General features: G+C 44.4%; 1 protein-coding gene across 7 annotated transcripts in view; it reads right to left on the bottom strand.

Moving 5' to 3' along the window:
• Window positions 1-12,107, bottom strand: part of KLF12 (KLF transcription factor 12) — a 248,268-nt gene extending 236,161 nt beyond the window's left edge. For 3 of the 7 annotated variants that reach the window (XM_074859505.1, XM_074859510.1, XM_074859511.1), the window contains exon 1: window positions 11,865-12,107. The gene's annotated coding sequence lies outside the window, so the exon portion shown is untranslated. Of the gene's footprint in view, window positions 1-10,464; window positions 10,717-11,656; window positions 11,795-11,864 lie in introns of those variants that run through there. The other 4 variants (XM_074859508.1, XM_074859513.1, XM_074859509.1 and 1 more) reach the window with 4 other exon arrangements.
• Between the last annotated feature and the right edge of the window lie 3,711 nt (window positions 12,108-15,818).

The following is a 15,818-nucleotide window of genomic DNA, read 5'->3' as shown; positions in this document are numbered from 1 at the left end:
CATGGAAGAAAGTCTCCAAAAAGGATGAAATAATTACAGGGAAGAGCTCCAGTTTATTCAAGAACCAGTAGGACTTCAATGATAAGATCACTGTGAAAGAGCACAACTTCCCCAGCTGGAGCAGAGCTCAGCAAAATCACCTGGTATTCTTACTCACTCTTAAAACTGGTATGATTAATGAACAGCAGTTATGGGGTGGGGCGAGGCGGGGGGAATGGAGTATCCAAGTAACAGCATTATTAAATTTGAAATGATGCTGGAAAAACATAGGAAGAAAAAAACAGAATGAGCAAGAGACAGAAAGGTCTGAGAAACGCAGTACAAGGTAAGCACACCAAACACTGAGCAATTCTGCTCAGCTTGTACCTCTAGCCAACAAGCATCTTATTCCATATCTTAGATATAATATACTGAATAGACATGTGCAAAAAGGCACCTGAGAAATGGGGTGTTAGTGTCATCAGGTGAGAATAAGTGAGATACTTGAAAAAGTTATTTTCATAGGCAGCTTTACAAAATGAGAATATATGGCTAATACTATCTTTTGGCAATGTTTAATACACCTAGAAGAAGCAGACCAACCAACAGAGCTCCAAAACCTGTCTGGTAAAGAAATGGCTTTGTTTCCTGTGACATTATTGTATGTTCTAATGAGAAATTCTGACTCTTACTTAAATTGTTCAACAAAATTATATTTGAAATTATGAAACCAATTTACATTCCTTCTTTCATCAATGCTCAGGCAGTATTCATCTGCTGTTGAAGTTTCAAAGAAACTACTAACTTGATAAAAATCACAGATTAAACAAAACTGAAATATAGTAAACTAATCAATAAGCAGGTGCATAATAGAATATCTTCTTTCTCACAACTTATTCAACCACCACAGACCAATAACTAGCTCATTCAGACGCTGAAAAATCTACCAGGAGCAAAAGAAACTAGGTATATGTGTTTTTCTTTTCCAGTCTTTTAATATAAACAGTATGCTGAAGAGTGATACCTACTAGCTCCAAAACTCTCAAGGATATTTTAAACAGAAGCTATGAGCTTCTCTTGAAAACCAAGTAATATTTTTCCTTTATTTAATATAAAAGCTAGTTTTAAACACAAATCCTTTTTAATAGGGTTTCTGAAGTAACCTAGCACATCAAAAATAAATCAAAATATTAATAAAAATAATTTCATTGATGTTTTCTGCAGTTTATAAGTTCCAATTTCCATCTAAATATAGCTGACAAATAGTAAAATTAAACCATCTAGTAAATAAGAAACACATCAGTCATATTGTAATATTAAGCATGCAAAAATTAAAACTCAGTAAACGAACATTAATTCCACAAACTTTTTAAATATATAGGTATGCATACTCTGCATAAAGACCACTTTGTCTGCTTGCATCAGCGTGCTAAACGTCACTTACCCAACAGACGTCACTGGGAACAGAAAAATCAGTAAGAACTGCAGAATCCAAATAAGATTTAAACTGATTGTTTAAATCAAGTTTTCCTGCCTGCTACTTTAAAGTCCAAATGATTTAAATCAATTCACCCTCTTCCAACAGCTGCAAATTAAAACACTGTTCAATTATGCAAAATCTGAAAATGAAGACAGAGAGGGAATTGACAGGAGACTGGTTGACCACTCACTTAAGAGACAGAGAGGCATAACAAGGTTAAGTGGCTGGAAGCCAAATATATGGATAAATTCAGGGTACAAATAATGCATAGAGATTAGAGTAATTATAACCACTGGAACAGCTTACCAAAGATGACAGTTGATTTCCCATCGCATTAAGTCTTTTTACATTACAACTGTGTATTCATAAAATGTTCCAGCTCCAAGAGACCATACATGCTTCATGCAGGCCACGGTGATACTCTACTGATGGCATTATTTAAATTGAATTAGATTATCATAATGATCTTTACTGATCTTCAAATCAATAAATCTACAATTTGATCCCATGTTGAGATCTTGTATTCTTCCCTCTTCACTAAGTCCTGCCCTCAGTGAGTATAACTTCATCTGACTTTACAGTACGTTCCTTCTGCTATCTGCTTAAATGCCAACATGTCCACCACCAGATAAAGACTTTGAACAGAACCAGCCATCATCTGAAGCCATCCTTCGGGATGGCACTGAACTTGAAATGCAGCTTCACTCTTCAATTAAGACCTCAAACACACACTTTTCAAAGCCTTTTCACTAAGTCATTGTAATCTTAAACTGTATTTTACACGCTACTCTATGGGGGGTACCTAACATGTTCTTTAGCCTGCAACACAGGGAATTAAATCTCCCTCTCAACATGGGACTTCAGGTTTAATCAGAAGATTGCTGTACAGAGAGCTAGGAAAGCCTACATCAGGCACCAAGAGCAAGGATGATAAGTTTTAAAGCAAAACAGCCTAGAAGTACTCCTAAACCACTGAACTAAGAGCTCCGTTTCAAGCTGGAAGCTTCCTACTAGACATGGAGCACTAGACAGGTTTCCAAAAACAGGGTTCATATTACAAACTGGGAGAACAAATTGAATTCGGCATCTGTGGCTAAATTCAAACTTGTTCATCCAGGCAGAAATCCTTAAGAGTCTTTGCAACTTACATGTTGGTTAAATGTGGCTTCGCTTCTTCTACGGCACTTGCAGGGCTGTCAAGATGCTTTTAGGACACAATTCCCGTACTTGACATGGTTGCCAATCCTCAAGCTTCATAAAAGCTGCAGTCTAGTCGTTCAACTTTTAAACTGAAACACTATAATGTCTGACGAACACTGACTGGAATTACTGTTTTAGATCATATCAAATGATTGCCATAGCATGTGTCTCTTTTCTGCTCCCTCCTATAAAAATTACTTTTACAGATTCTTTGACAGATAAAAACTTTCAGGTTTGCTGAATTAGTTTTAACATTGTGTAAGACGAGGAGAATATTTCCACTGACTATTTTTTTATTTCTAATATTTAACCAATACGAAGACTTCTTGTGCTACCCCTCACGTTTCTATTTATGATATCCAAGGAGCCAGCCTGGATGCAGGACTGACCCTGGCTCCCTGGGTCTGCTGAAGGACACTCCAACACCCACGGCCAAACGCAGGGGAGCACTCTCACCCCACCTGCCCTGCTCTCTGGCCACGCAGAAGCCACCACCGAAATCTGCATTCTCAGAAAGGCAGCCCCACTGAGCGGGCTTGCCAGTTCGGCGCTGAACAACTGAGAAAATATCCCTTACATGGAGCAAGTAGCAATTTTAAGCATATATATATGCTATAAACAGCATTAACGGCCACTGGCTTCTTCAGTCAGATGAGTTGAAAGCACAACAGTACAAATGTTTTTAAGAAAAAGCAGGGATGGAGAGGAGGGGAAGAGTAGTTAAAAGTTGCTACACTTTTCATAAAATTAGGATAGCTTTAAAATAATCCAGGATCTGGAAAGTACGGCTGGAAATACCAATTAAAGAAGCTTTTTAATGACAAGATGCTGTTCCATTCAGGTCACCAGCAGAAAGGTTACAGCAAGAGGAAGAGGATGCCAGAGAACAGCACTCCTCACTCAAAGAGGGGCAGGGCAGCGCTGCCAGCAAGAGGCAGAAGGCAGCACAATAGCCAAACACAGGGATGAGAACTGATGAATGGGAAAGCGCAACATCCACTGCAGCCAGAATTCATCACAAGAAACTTCCTCCTTTTACTTTAATTTTTAAAGCAAAGAAAAAGACGTGTCAATGAAAGCCACACATACATGTGACTTCAATAATATTTGGGAGGGATCTGAAGGTGCAAGTATTTTTCATTTCTGCTGATGGACTTCAGACTATGCTCACAAGAGGACTTGTGTACCAAACCGCTAAGCTCCCGGTGTTACCCCTGCTGTAGGAAACCACACTCTGGCTAGGGGCGCCTGCTCTCACAACACAAGGGGTAAGCTAAACACCAAATAACGAAAGCCACGAGAAGAGCCCACAAAAAGTGCTATTCCTTCCTCACCACCACCAAATCCTGCAGGGCCAGGAATGCTTCTCCCAGGATTTCAGCAGAGCAGGTCTCCTCTCACCTATCTTTAAACAAGGACAGTGCACACATCTATGTGCAAGCTAAACATCTGAGACTGCCTCTACCGTCAGCCAATGGAGAGTTTTTCTGACAGTCTTTTGACCATGAGAATGATTCTGTGTCGTGATTTTAGTACACATCTCTGAGGCGAGAATGAGCTAGGCTCCTCTTTTTGGGAAAGGAACGTATTTTATTCAAGCTATCTGCCAGTATTGACTTAGGCAAGTGTCTGTGATTGCTATGCATAGACTCAAGCCTCCCATCCCCACCTAGCCCACATGCTGCTTTAGCATCTCAATGAAAAAGAAATATTGTCTTCCTAAATCCAGCAACACGTGAAATCTGAAAGAGAGCACATCTCCAGCAAGCACAAAATAAATCCATCTTGGATACTGGCTGGGATACAAAGAAGAAAAAAAGTGTACTAAACCTCATTATATTTTTCCATTTGTGCTGTTTATATTTAATTGTTCCACATGACTACTGTAAACTTTATCCCAATAGAATCACAACCAAAAATTACAAATCTCTCACCTTCTCAAAATAGAAGGTCCATAGTTATTGATATATACTCTTTAGACAAATGTCAAAGACATTTTAGCAAAATGTTGATTTAGCTGAATATAGAACTGGAAAGTAAAAGTGAAAATGGCAATGCTTTCCGAAATAGCAGCCTCCAAATCTGCCTGCTAACTAGGCTGAGTTTGCATGCTCTCCCTTTCAAAAGGGGAAAAATAACCGACTTTGCTCATTTTTTCCTTTCAAAATTCTGTAGGTCACTGTCTATACAAAAGATTTCCTTGGATAGATGGAATCAGTGAAAAATTAAGTCGCCTTGTAACTCTTACAGATTTACAGAAACCGGAATGTTTTTCCCCACCTTTGGGTGTTTTTTTGTTTTTTTTTTTTTAAGAGAAATCTTCTCATTTCCCACTTAACCCACATTTTCTTGCAACTGAAAGATTCTCTGGAAAAGGAACTGGAAGAGCTCCAACTACTGTCCAACACTTAAAAAGATTTTATAGTGTCATCAATCACAGCTCTTCACATGCTCTTCTAGAGCACTGCCAACTCATACTTGAAGACCAACTCAAACCTGCTTTATGCCAGCATTGCACACTCAAAATAAAGACAAAAAAAATATTTCTGTATTATTCTGTTTCTCAGTCAAGTCCTGCTCAGATTCATGTCAGATGTTACTACATAATACTCAGACATTATCTTTCTTTTTTTTCCTAGGAAATTAATCCTAATATCTCAGTGGCTACCTCAGATGACAACGTGTTATCACATCTGCTATAAAAGGTGTCCTCAATTTTTAACAGACCATCTGAAAACACTGGTCCCATGGAAAAAAAAGGAGTAACATCCTTGGGAAACACCAACAGTCACAGTTATTCTTTGAAATTCATGTTAAAAATTTCTAATATTGCATTACTCCATTTAACAAACTGCAATCATTTCAACTGAAATGCTCAGTGACTGCTTCTGCAAAGTTTGATTTGAAAGGTTTTGAGAACACACCAGTCACTTCCAACAATTTTAGTAGCAGGAAAAAAGCTAAAAAATAATTCAGAATATTTTGTTTGGAAAGATTCTCCCTCAGGGATCCACAAAAAAGAAACAAAAACTTCTGGGGTTAGATAGTTGCCTTTACCCATGTCAACGCCAGTCTGTCAAGACTTGAACAAAATATCCAAGAATTACAGTTCGCCCAGGCTCAGGAAGGGTACCAGAGCTCTCTGGTAGCATCTCTGACTCCAATAATGGACCTGAACATTCTGCCTCAGCTGACCTGAGCACTCTGCACATCACCTGCACCAACCTGGCCAGCCAGCACCACTACGCTTCCTGCGCTGCCATGAGGGACCTGCAAGGCTTCAGAAAAGAGATGCAACACCATCTTGGCCAAGGCAGAGAAGAATAAACTATTTAGGTAGTCAGTGAGAGGATCAGCATTAACATGTATAACCTTGTGATCTTCGCAGCTCTGACCACTTACCAACGCCCCGCACTAATTAGGAATTAGGGTCACTGCTTACCACCTTACAGAGAGGGTAACGAAGTGGCTGTCCTAGGTTGACATCTGACAAAACCGAGACCAGAACTCAGGTCTCCCGACAGGATACATCATCTGATTAATTATCCCCTTTGCAGCACTGATGGCCAAGGTCATGCATTTGATTGTTCTACGGTCAAACGACGAGAACACACTCACCCCACAGCCAGGAACAAAGCTTGGGATTTTTGAGTCCCATCATTACTCTGTTATGTAGCAAATACCATGCCAGCCATTAGCAAAGAGCGTGCTTCACTGCTGTCCTGAAGGCTGGTTCACAGAGAGGACAAAAGCTTGCTACCCTTAACCAGACATTCCTTAACTCAAGCGGTGCTGGTCTGCGCTGCAACCCCAGAGCCTGCCAACGCCAGCACTACCAGCGACCCACAAAAGGATAAACACCACTGAACATGAGGGCATTTGTTTCAAAGGGAAAAAAAAAAAAAAAAAAAAAAATCTATGAACAAATAAACAAACCAGAAAATTAAAAAAAAAAACTACAGACCTTGCGAGGATTGCAGTCAGAGGGTAGGAAATGCCAGTGTGCAACGGTCTTAGCAAACTTTATTCGGTAGCACTGAGCATATACTTTTAATAGTCTTTAATCATGGGATCTCCCTTGACCCTAACACACAGTTTTAGTTCTGATATACCTTTGCTTTTGCATCCTTGTGATTTTACTGAACTTTAAAAAAATTTTTAAAAAAGAAGAAAGGGATAATCAACAAGTCCTACCCTTGTACCTGTAACTTAAGGGGCTCCTGACGCAGGAGCTGATGTGCACAGATGTGGAATGCATGAAGAAACATCGTCAGTACGAAGCATACAGTCCCTGAATATATTTCACAGGACTTCATATATTCACTCCCAAGTTTTACCATATATTTCACTTGAGAAACACTGGGATGGTTCATGCCACCATCCCTTCCCAAAAATGCAGGAAATGACAGAAATAGTTACAGGACCAAGGCACACCATAATTTAAAGTTGTCTTCTCCAAATAAAAACACATCATTCTGCAGCAGACAAATGCGAAAAATATTTGTATATTATAATTTTATTTTGGTTTAGACCAAAGTCTAGATCATGCCTTCTGATTAATACCATGAGACTTTACACTGAACTCAAGAAAATCCACACTAGCTCAGTGTTACATACAGCATAGATATACTGACTTTCTGGCAAAGCCACGTTCATTTTTCCTCTTCCCTCTGTCTCAGTATTATTTTAAGAATTCTCTGCTGCCAAAAGGTAAATAAAACTTCTTTAAAATACCATTTTTGTATTACAGTTACTGCTTGGGAGCAAACACAAGAGCACAGACTCAGAGTAAACTTCAAACCTACCAGCTACACCAAACTTTGCAGAAGTATGAGAAAGTTCACAGATTTTAGGGCAGTCTAAGCAGACCTTCTGCAGAGAAAAGAACTTCCAAATGCAAATACAGCACCACTAGCATGGGGGAGGGTGTGTGTGTGTGTGTGTATATATATATATACATAAAAACCAAAAGAGACTGCACAACTATCCTCACACTGGTCCAATTTTACCCACTTTTGCAACAGTGCCACATACATTAGGTCTATTCAACACTCCAGTCAAGCTTCTCAACATAGCACTATAGCTAGCTACAAACAGAAACAATCATTTTGACACTAAATCCTCAAATATAACTCTTGTTGCTCTTTTTTTTTTTCAATTTAGTATTGACTTCAAAAAAAAATCATTCAGTTGAAGCAAGAGGACTGACTAAAGTACAGTTGTTGAACGCAGAGTAAGGTTACATGGAGCTTTTTCCACTGACGAACACTGTTGAAAGTGTCCTTAGTACTACAGTGCAAAAGCATTTCTCTTTTCTAGCATAAGCATGCATTTAATTTTAAAAAATAATTTATTTTTCACTGAATAGGAATCAGTCATTTCATGCTTTCACATTTGCATTTCCAAGACTCAAAATTTGTCTTACAGATACAGCACACCTTGCACAAAAGGAAAAACCACAACCTGACTGCTCAATACTTTCCTTTACATCTCACTTTGAAACAGCATGCTTAGTACATGTTTTCCTCTTAGCTGGGGAAAGTGAGCATGCTTGTGTTTGCAGCTCCTCCTCTTTCAAAGACACACAGCTGCAGCTGTAGTAAACAACCACTAGTCAGGAGCTGAGAAGGTCAAAGTCTTGGTGCTGCATCCATTTCAGCTTTTCTAAAAATGAAATTTCCATTTCAAGAAATGAATTTCTTGTTTCATTTTGTATTCACGTCAAGGAAAGGCAAACCACAATCATCCTCCAACAAAATAAATCAAGATACAATACTTCAAAAGCCACAAGCAAAACACTTCAGTAAAAATAAGTATTTCCCCAGCTTTATTAACATACAAACGCCTCATTCGGAGTCTCATATTTTACTTGATTCAAACTTGGTCAAAACCAACCTTGTACTGATGAGACCTGTTACACCATGCAAATGACACTCTCTGAAGGAATGTGCAAGGAGGTTGGGCATCCTGGAAAGCGGTGCCAGTGGCTGGTGATCCAGCAGCCCGAAGCACAGAGGCTACAGCACTACAACTTTGGGAAGCCTAGCGTAAGCAGGCATCATCCACCCAGCAATGAGAAAAGGCACATGCCTTCCCTTTATTTTATAAAAACTACACAAAACCTAAACAACAGGATGCCCTTCTAGCACTGAAACCTGCACAGAATTATGCAGACCACCTGGCAGGGAGCTCCCCAAGCACCCAGGAGAGGCATCGCCCATTTTTATCAAAAATATGGTCTATATTTCTATTTAATTATGGCAGGTACTGTCACACACCAGCTTGGTCTGGGTGAAGAGGAAGGCAGTCGCTACCAAGGGGCTTTGCAGCCCAAGCCCTTTGCTGACCCCACTCTACCATCTCCTGGGGAAAGAAGAAAAGCTGGTTCAGCCCCACCGCATTTCAGCCTCCTCTCGTCTGAAGTAAAACTCTGCTTCCATACATTCAGGTCCGGCTTATCCCAACAGAAACAGCTGGCAGAGGACTCAGCGATTATCCTGTCCTGGAATCTTAGAAGTTTATTTTTAAAAGTTGTTACACACAGTCGTCTTCGATTCTCAGGGGGCCTTTCCCACAAAGGTTTTTCTACAACAGAGGGCAGGAAGGCCTGGAAATGTTACCACTAAGTATTGCTGGGGGGCAAAAAAAATAACCAAAAATACCTCATTTCCCATCCCCCCCTTTTTTACAGGTCTGATATTGCCTCGCTATCAGAAGCGGAGACCAAACAGTATCTCCCACATCCTAAACTCCTTCCCAGCCCTGTGTGCAAACACTCATCAAATGCCCCACGGCATATCTCCTCCTCAAAAAAACCTCTTTTTCCCCCACAGCTGGGGGATAGATGAGAAAATATGATTTTTCACAGTCCTCTTTAAATGCTATTGACTACTCCATGAACTGGGGGGGGGGGGGGGGGGGGGGGAAGCCCAAGCCACCTTGTAAAGCTGTCAGTATCCTAATGAAAAGGCTTGCCTAAAGAAAGGTGCTCACCAGACTGACACTCCCGCTCCCGCCCCCCCCCCCAGTTCTAGGTATCAGACACAGGAAAAGAAAGGAGGTGAAAAAAATAACAGAAAAAAAAAGGAAGGAAAATGTCACCACTGTTGTTCTGGATGCAGGGGGGGCGAGGGGGTGGGGGTGCCAGGCCGGGGAGGGGTGCGCATGGGTGCTGGTCCCTGGCCGCCGAGGGGGTGATGTCATCCCACCAGGCTCCAGCCCGGGCACCTGCCGGCAGCAGCGTAGCGGCCGCAGCTCCAACCGGCTGCCAAAGCCTCAGGCAGCACGGGGAAAAAAAAAAAAAAAAAAGAATAAAAAAATTAAAAAAAAATCCGCATGCCATGTTTCCTTTGCTATGCGTGGTCGGTTTGTGATGATAGGTGACACGCCGGCTTGCAGACAGCGGTTTCAAGTTGATTACGTCCCATTAGAAAGATACTCCCCCTCCCCCAGCACGAATAACATTAAAAAAAAAAATAAGCAGACTCGGTTTATGCAGCCTTACGTCATTAATAAAATGCTCCTATCGCCCCATCTGTGACCTATTCAGCGCAGTTACTAATCCCACGCTAAGACCACTTTGCTGTTCCTGTACATTTCAGAGTTGTAGACCAACCAGAAAGCAGAAAATGGAGCCCATATGCCAGCGCTATATAAAGCAGCCCTGCAAAGTTGCCGCGAATATCTATCTACCTGCCGTGGCAAGATAAAAAGGGAAAAGCAAAAAAATAAAGAAATAAAATGGGGGGAGAAGAATATGATTTACTTCATGATGGATAATTAAAAAAATAAATTGGTTTACTTACTTATTCGGGGGAAGGGGACTGCCAAAAGCTAGCAGGATTTTACAAGCTCGATATAAACCCCGACGCAAGTGAACTTCTCTTCGGTGCCTCCTACCAACGGCTCGTACCTGCTCCCTAAAGCGCGCAAAACGTCTTATTTTCACGCAGCAGCGAACGCCACGCCAACATCCGAAAAAAACCCGCTATCTGGAGCAGAGCATCACATCCCTGCAAACCATGGAGGGGGGGATGTAGGAAATATAAAATAGCCCATCTGGTTTGCTCCTATCCGCCTCCCCCAAATCCCGCACCACTCCGTCAGGCTGGTGCAGGATTTTGGGGGAGGCGGACAGGAGCCCAAATTTCATCCCAGCGCATTTACCCGGCTGCACCAGCAGCGGAAACCTTTCGGTGGGCTTCACAGGGTGACGCCGATGCTAAGGCACACGCTTTTAACGTAAATACCAGCGGTTTGCTCCCCAAGCAACGCCGGCCGACTTCTGGAAGAGCAAGTGTTTATTTTATAGAAGATAATTATTTTTGTAGAAGGTAATATACCGTCATACTATGATTTTTATTTTTCCCCCACAGCGAGTTACGCTCCGATTTTTTCCCCCCGCAGACCGTTATGCTCCGGTATTTCATATCTATTTTTTTAATATTTATTTTTATATATTAATTTTCCTCCCCCACCCCCAAAGGCGCAGGGGCACGCCGGCCGCTCGCACCCCCGCCCGGGGACGGCAGCACAAAGGGCCGGGCGCTCCCCAGCTCGCTGCTAATCACTCCTCGCATATCGCTTTTTATTTTTTCCCCCGCTTTTTTCACCGCCCCCCCCCCCTTCCCTCCCTCCCCCCCTCAAGCCTCAGCGGGAAAGTTGAGGAGAAAGTTCGGGCCGGCGGCGAGGGCGGCCCCCAGCACATCCCCCCCCGCCGGCAACGCTGCCGCCGGGGCACCGGGAGGAACGCCGGGGGGGGGGGGCGGGGGGGGGGGCGGGGGGGAGGGCACCGCCGTTAACCCCCGACTCGCCCCGGCGGCGCTGGGGGAAGGAGGCGGGGGGGGCGCCCTGTCCCCGCTTTTCTTTAAAATTATTTAACTTCGGTACAGGAGCGGGTGGTTTCTTAAAAAAAAAAAAAAAGCTGACTGGGACAGCAGCAGCAAAAAATATACACGCTCGCCGTTTATTCTGGTAAGAAAGGGAATCGGCACAGACCTGAGCAGAAGCGGCAGAGCAGGAGGAACAGTTTCCTTCCCCTGACACAGGGTCGCCGCTCTCTCTCTGTCCGCCCGCCCGCCCCGCTCTCCCTGGGCCGTGTCACGGGCGCGCACGGCGCGGGCGGAGGCGGCCGGGCTCGCCGCCGTCCCCGGGAAATGAATGGGGGCACCCGGGGAACCGCGGCGCTCGCTCGCCGCCGACTTACCCGTGTCACATGATGAGCCCGGGGCAGGGTGGGCCGGGGGTGGAGGCTCCCGGCGCCGCCTCACCTCGCCTCACGGTGGGGCCGCCGCCGCGACGCCCCACCGGCCGCTCAAACAAAGGGCCCGGTCCGGACCGGAGTTCCCCCTCCCCAGCTCCCGGCCCCTGCTCCGGCCGCGGCGGGCGCCGGTGGCGTCGCTGGCATGCGGCGCGTCCCCGCCCCCACCGGCAGCCGGGCGGGGGGAGGGGAGGGGCCGCGCCCCCGCCCCTCCGCCGCCCCGGTGCGCCGCCCGCCCCGCCCCGGGGGGGTGGGGACGGGAACGCCCGGCCGCGCCGCCCCCCGCCCCGGCCCCGGCCCCGGCCCTGGCCCCGCCCGGCCGCAGGGGGAGGCCAGCGGGGCGCCGGGGCCTCCGGGGGCGCCGCGGGGAGGGGCAGGGCGGGGCCGGCAGCGGGGGCGCCAGGGGGAGGCCCGGGGCGAGGCGGGCGGGGGCGGGGGGACGCAGGTTAAGGGGGGCCCCGAGGGGCCGCAGCGGGGCGCGGGGCGGTGGGGGAGACCGGGGGGAGGGAACGGGGCAATGGGGCCGCTGAGGGGAGCCCCGGGGAGGGGACTCGAGACAGGGCGGTGGCGGCGCTGAGGGGGCGCCGGGGTGGGACATGGCGGTCGCGACACTGAGGGGCGTCGCGGGGGGGGACACGACACACGGGGGGCGATAGGGACGCTGAGGGGAGCCGGGGGGGGGAGGGGGGGGACGCACGGCGGGTCAGGGCACCGGGCCGCTGCGGGCCCGGCGGGTGGAGGCGCGGAGCAGGCGGCGCCGTCCCGGGGCCGCGGTGCCGGCGGGCGGGCAGCGGGGGCGGCCTCCGGCTGCATCGGCTGGGCCCGCCGGGCCCTCGCAGTTACCTGGCGGGCGGGCAGGGGCTGAGCTCTGCAAACCTCTCTCCTCTGCCTGTTTGGGGTTTTTTTTTTGCTTCGCGTAGACACACTGCAGCTTGTGAGAAGTATGTGAGGTGGGTTTTTTTTGCATTGCATGGAGGTCAGCGCGTAAGTCTGAGTCGCGCCTCTGCAAACTGAGAACTTCCTTTATGGGAAGATTTTTCACACGTAAGGGCTGCAGATACTGGGTTGTAAAGGCTTTAATATAGCAATGTACAGAGAAAGAGATTCCGGTATCTTAAAGTTTGTCTAAAACATAAACTCTTTTTACTGCATGGATTTTTTTTTTTTAAAGAAGAACTTTAAAAACCTCAGGAAACAGATATAAATCCTGCGAGTCAGTGTTAAGCTTCAAGAAGCAAATCTCTTTTTCTTTTCAAAAGGGTTCTTACATGTTTACACAGTGAAATATTTTCGTGGAAAGATTCTGGCCCATGCCTGACCAGTGTCAAATCTATTAATCCGGCCTGACAGGTTACCCAGGGATTCCCTTGCCTTGGAGAGTCTTTTGTTAATGTAAAGCTGATGTGGTTGTTTTCTGTCTCCTCCGCTATGGTTCTGTTGCATGGTGTGACCAGAGTGCAGGTGAGCTTTGACCAGCCCTGGCTGCTGAGACGGTTTCTGGGCAATGTTTGGGAGGGATTCAGTTCAGGAAGCTTGATAGCCTTGTGAATATTCAGGGTGCTGTGCTGGCCCCTGGCAAAAGCCATGCTCAGAGCAGGCAGAAAATGGCAAGTTCTTTATGAGTCCCCGCCCCTTGTCCTCCTCAAATTCAAGCTCAGCTCAACAGCTCCAGAGATTCCTACTCATAACAATAATTTGGTAAATAAAACTCAAAAAGAGGGATCCCTTGACTAGTAGGTTGGGCCATTGTCTTGAGTGTTTGTAAAAGCCTGTATAGCTTGTGTATTTACACAGAAAGCCAGGCTGAGCTCAGGTAAATAATTACTGCTAAAACGTTATTACTTTCATTAAATACAAACTAATGTTTGCTGCTCTACGCAGTATTTACCAAGGAAGCCAGAAGAACCAGAACCAATGTCTGTTCCCTTAGAGGCTTTCACGCCAACTGCCTGAAATACGTCTATGCATCGCCTCATGTGTTCTCCAAGAACTGCTCCTCTGCTGCCTTTTGGCATAAACGGTTTAAGTAACATAAACCCCTCACTACTTGTCCCTGCATCTTACCTCTATTTCCACGAGGTTAAACAAAATAAAAGGCAGAATAGCAAATAAGAAATGTTAAAATGGATATAAACAGAAGTCTACCTCACAGTCTATATAAATGTATGTCTCCGCAAGCTATAAACGGGATTAGGCGTGATTTGCTATTATAATTTTGCCTCTACTGTAATCATTTCCTTTGGAGAAAAGTGAGCCTAGAGTTACAATACAGTCTAATGACCCAGGCAACATGTTTCCCTATATTATTACTTTAGATACAGAGCCAGTTCCAACAACTCACTGTAAGTTACATATGTGATTCATTAGATTTCAGAAGATTTTACCCAAGTCAAAAGTTACTGTTGTAACACTTGTTTTAAAAGATAAAATATGCAATCCCGTAGGAAGCAGGCTACTATAGAACACCACTGGAAACATTCCCTGGATAGATGCATAGCTTATATTCAGATTTATCAATAAAAACCACGAGTATTAACATTCATCCTTCTTAACCACTTGGAACAGGGAGCAACGATTTCCCAGTGCTGAATGTTCTGCAGAGAAAAACTGGTTTCTACCTACTGAGGTTAAAGGATTAATGAATACTTGGCACATAAAAAATGAATCGTGATAGAGGGAAGAAGATTGCATGTAGACAGTGCGATAAGGTGCATAACAGAGAAACATCATGTTACATGCATTGCTGTGCCCTGAGAAGCAGGCAAAGCTCATTACCATTGAATTTCAGATAAAATATTTAAAACCATCAATATTTATTTTGTCATACTTAGAAATATTCATTTATCTAATATATCTAAGGAAATAATCTAGAAGAGGGTTTGGCTGACTGACATTTGGTGATAAAATTTGTTCTCCATGAGCTTCATTATGTGCTATGTTGGCTGTTTACATGGTCTATTGCCTGCTACTAAGAACTATTACCCATATGCATGAATTTGCAGGGCAGTATCTAAAGCAAAAAATATGTAGCTACAGTCGCAGGAGAAATGTATTACATGATTATATATCAATAGATTGATACAGAAGTAGGTATATTACACATTAGTATTTGATATATATCACAGATTTATAGAGAAATGTAGTTCTCAATCACATGCTTTTATGGAAAACCTGTCCTACTAAATCACCGTCTTGGCTCACTCCATATACCTGACCCCTCTGTTTCCATTCTCATCCAGCTTAACAAAGCTGAGCATACATTGTCTATGTAAAAATGTTCTGGCTTACATTTTAACACAGAAATACTTTGAAAACATCTAGTATTTCTAAAGATTTAGAAAGTTCTCTTTTTTCTTCATTGTTGAAAGAAGGAGCTTTAATCACATTTCCTATTAATCAATGGGACTTTTCAGCATGCCATTTTGTCAGAAACAGGAGCCTTAAATTTTGAAATAGGAACCGTAACAGTGTATTGCCATATACAAATCTAAAACCAGAAAAACATACTTTTGGAAGCCAGGAGAACAAATTGGCCCATGGAACATTTTTGGTTACTTACTTTTTCGTAGTCTTGACAAGCGTGTTTACGTGTGTATTTTAGACTCTTTTCTGTAATGCTTCTCCACTTCTGCCATGCTGCCTACAAAGCAGTACTACTAATTCACTTTTATCGAGTCCCATCACTTACAATCCCGGACGGCTCTTTCCAGTCTTCCTGTAGCTGTTCTTACCCTAATGGAGCTTCCTAAAACTTACCCAAAGGAAGGGCCTATAAAATCTCCCCATATTGTTCCTCAGCCTCTCACCACTCCTATATTTGTCTTCCACTGATACAGAATTTTCTTCACTATTCTTCCCCAATATCCATTGTCCTATTTGCATTTTGTCTTAGATCCTAAT

Source organism: Strix uralensis, chromosome 2 (genome assembly GCF_047716275.1).
Source record: "Strix uralensis isolate ZFMK-TIS-50842 chromosome 2, bStrUra1, whole genome shotgun sequence".
NCBI lineage: Eukaryota > Metazoa > Chordata > Aves > Strigiformes > Strigidae > Strix > Strix uralensis.
The sequence above is the reverse complement of the archived record's forward strand: the minus strand, read 5'-3'. Positions and strand labels throughout refer to the sequence as shown.